Source organism: Petaurus breviceps, unplaced genomic scaffold (genome assembly GCF_028583685.1).
Source record: "Petaurus breviceps papuanus isolate PSGF00001 unplaced genomic scaffold, PetGlider_PUasm1.0 90721, whole genome shotgun sequence".
Lineage (NCBI taxonomy): Eukaryota > Metazoa > Chordata > Mammalia > Diprotodontia > Petauridae > Petaurus > Petaurus breviceps.
Window position 1 is genome coordinate 3,645,196 of NW_027187322.1, and position 3,640 is coordinate 3,648,835.

The 3,640-nt window shown below is 65.7% G+C and overlaps 1 protein-coding gene across 3 annotated transcripts in view; it reads right to left on the minus strand.

The window, feature by feature from the left end:
• Window positions 1–1,638, minus strand: part of PC (pyruvate carboxylase) — an 87,650-nt gene extending 86,012 nt beyond the window's left edge. Inside the window, exon 1 of one of the 3 annotated variants that reach the window (XM_069066448.1) lies at window positions 1,503–1,638. The gene's annotated coding sequence lies outside the window, so the exon portion shown is untranslated. The remainder of the gene's footprint in view (window positions 1–1,502) is intronic. The other 2 variants (XM_069066449.1, XM_069066450.1) reach the window with 2 other exon arrangements.
• Between the last annotated feature and the right edge of the window lie 2,002 nt (window positions 1,639–3,640).

The following is a 3,640-nucleotide window of genomic DNA, read 5'->3' on the forward strand; positions in this document are numbered from 1 at the left end:
GGAGATGTGGGAGGGAGGGGTGTGGGGGTGGGATCCTGGGCAAGTCACAGAACTGGCCGGGGGGGGGGGGGGGGGGGGGGGGGGCAGAGGCCCAGAACACCAGCCTGGAACCAGGAAGCCATGCCTCAGCTTCCCCATCTGTAATCTGGGGCTGCTGTTATTAACAATCATAATCAGAGCTAGCATTTCTATAGCAAAGCACCTCACCCCTTGGTTATCTCCAGGGACAGGCTACCCTGCTCCACAGGTGAGGAGCTGAGACCCCGGCCAGTTCTGTGACTTGCCCAGGATCACACAGCCCCTCCCTGCCTCTCCGGCTAATGTGCAGAGTCCCTCTGGCCTGCGCTAAGTCACGGCTTGATATGGGTTTCCTATTTTGTATTCTAGACTTTGTTTCCCACCAGCCGACGGCGAGGCCCGAGTGAGCAGGGGCCACGTGGGGCCCACAGTAGGCACCTCATAATTGCCTACTCCTTCCATGCCCTGGCCCGACAGTGGGGCTCCTGCTCGCGGCCCAGTCGTGGGGAGGGAGCCAGCTGCGCCCGGCGGGCAGGGTAGTTAGCAGCCTCAGGGAAGGGCCCACGCCTTCCATGGAAGTCCCACGGCCCCAGCACGGTCCTGGGCTCAGGGAGCAGACTAGGGCCCCCAGAAAAGAGCCTCATTTCGGGGTCGGAGGACGCGGACCGGCGGGCTCCCCCCCACCTAGTCTGAGCGGGCCCAGGCCCAGGGGGGGCAATGACCAGGCCAAGGTCACTCGGCTTGGCATCTGTCCCCACGATAGCTCCACAATGGCTGCACAGCTCCTCTGCACCAGCCCGGGCGCCCCCTCCTGTTTCCAGCCCAGAGAACACAGCAGGTGCCTAATAAAAACCAGTTTGGGGCAGGGAGACGGACAAGACTTGTGGGGGACCAGAAACATTTATTAGGCGCCTCTGGGGGCAGGCTGGGGCAGGGAGGGCACGTGCACAGCCGTCCGCGGGACCCCGCCCCCTCCCCCCCGCGGAGCCTCAGTTTTCCCCTCCGTAGGAGCGGCCAGAAGTTAGGCAGTGGCTCGCCCGGGGTCACGCAGGATGGGGCTTAAGGCAGGTCCTCTCCCTCCGGGCCTCGGTTTCTCCACCAGTAAAGCGGGGGTGGGGGGATGGAAGGGGTAGGGGGGCGAGGAGGTTCCTGGGTCCCCTGCGGGCGCGCTGCACCCATTTGACAGAAGGGCAAACTGAGAGAAGCGCGCCCGGGGAAGGCGGGGGAGGGGGAGGAGGGGCGAAGGGTCACGTGACGCGCTCGCGGGCGGGGGGGGGGGGGGTAGCGTGCCCGCCCCCCGGAGCCCCGCCGGGCTCGCGCCTCCACGCGCGTTACATAAACGTCCGCGCGCTCCCCTGCGGGCGGGGGCGGGCGATTGGGGGGGGGGGAGAGGGGCAGGGAGGAGCAGGGACTCTGGAGGAGGAGGAGAAGGAGGGGGACGGGCCGGGAGCTCGGGCCCGGGAGCGAGCGGGCCAGGGACTCACCGCAGCCGCAGACCAGACGCCGCCGCCGCCGTTGCCCCTCAGTCGCCGCCGCCGCCACTGACAGTTCCGCTGCGACCCCGCGCAACCGAACTTGCTGCGGCCACTGCTCCGCCTCGCCGATGTCCATTGGGCGCCGCTGCCCGGCCCCTCTTACCATTGGACAGAGCTCGCCGTCACTCACCGCTCCCTGGGCCAGCCCCGCCCCGTTCCCGCCTGTCAGTCACATTTAAGCCTTGGCGCCGCGCGCTCGCCCCGCCCTCGCGTCCCGAGCGGGCCCAGCCAATGGCTAGCACCGCGCCTAGGGCCCGCCTCTGCCCGACGCCCGCCCCCTTTCCCCGGCTCCGGGCTCCCACGTGGGCTGCCGAGCCCCCGATCCTCGCCGGCCGGGGCGCCTCTATAGGCGGAAGCTGCCGGACTGAGATTCGCGGTGATTGGCTGACGGAGGGGGTGGGACCCTCGAGTTCATTCATCTGAGCCGCACGTGTCATTTAAAACCGCAACCATAACAGGGCCCAGAGGGGCGGGGAGAGCGGAAAGCTCCGGGAGGCAGCAAAGGGAGAGTCCGAAAGGAGGAGCCGGGGAGGGGCGGGGCAGAGCCGAGCCGCCCCGCCTGGGAATCTAAGCGTCCGAGGGGGGCGGGGCCTTCTTCCTCGCTTTACTGGCGGGGAAACTGAGGCTCAGGGCGGCGGAGAGACTTCTGGGGAAGTCACTTGGCCGCTGTGCGGCGGTGTCCCCTTTGTCCCCTGGGGACGAGAACGCCAAGTGAGAAGACTGGGGTTGGGATCCTCGGTAAAGTGAGAGGGTTGAGCGCCAAGCTCCCCCGGCCTTCCCGGGTACCCTCTCTGGGCGCCCTGGGGCGTTATGCAAACAGAATCCAAGAGGGTTTTCTCTTCCCTTCCGGCTGCGCTCCAAGGCCGCTTCGCCTCGGGGCGCTTTCCTGGTCCCCGCCCCCAAGCTCCCCTCCGGGACTGCCCTTCTTTTCTGCCAAGGGGGTTAGGAATCCCGCAGAGCAAGATCCCGGCTGCCTTACTGGGTGGGCCAGCAGCGGGCGGCCGGCGAGGCCGGGCGGTCTAAGCCCACAATGTGCAGACAGAGGGCATCGGTGCCAGACCGGGGACGGGACAGCCCAGCCCCGAGCCTGGCGCGTTAGCAGGATGTGGCAGGTGTCGGTGGGGCCAAGGCTCCTCCAAACGACCTTTGGGGAGAGCCGCGGCTGCCTCAGAGAGGAGCTCTTGGGGCTCTGGGCTTCCCGAGAGCCGCCTGCACCGTGGGGGGCTTCTCGGAAGGCCTGTCCCTTTGGCTTATCCCGACACACCCCGAATAGAGCGGGTGGCCTCGGAGGGTTCCCAGATGCGGGTGATGCAGTCCCCCGCTTCCCATACAAGAACTTATGGAAATGGTGCCTATGGGTGTTTAGTGGTTCGGTCTTTTCAGGCGTGACTCTTGTCGGAGTTTTCTGGGCAAAGATACTCAGAGGCCACAGATGAGGAAACAGGCAAATGGGATGAAGCGACTTGCTTAGGGTCACACAGCTGGGAAGTGTCCACGGTCGGATTTGAACTCAGTGCCGACTCCAGGCCGGACCCTTGAGGGTAGGGCCCGATGTTTAGCACGGGGCCTGACACACAGTAGGCATGCTCTCCAGGGCTTGGCAGTCTTTGTCTGGGAGCCTCCGGAAAGCCAGGAGAACAAAGGCACCACTGTGGGGTGGTGGGGAGGAGTCACCGGACCTTAGGGAGCTGCTGAGCTCACCCATTGTTGGTGAGAGGAGAAGCAGCCCTTGTGTGGGGGCCACAGGCCGCTTTCCTCTCCCAGCCCACCATCCCTGCCTCTCTCTACCTCAGTCCCTCTGACAGATCCCAGGCTGACTGGGGAGAGGGGCATCTGCCCTTGGCAGCCCCAGCAGGCTCCCCCTTGACCAAGCTCTCATTGGGCCTGAGCCCCCGGTGCCTTCCGCTCTTTGTCAGGTGCTGGACAAAACTGTGATTGGGGAAATTGAGGATCTGGTGCCCCTGCCATTCTCCCGGGTCCCAGTGCCCCATCCAGGCCTGTCTGAGAGACCTGGTGGAATCCTTGTTCCAGTACCTCACTCGAGGTGACTTGGGGCAAGTCTGTCTGTCTTGTAGAATGGTGATACC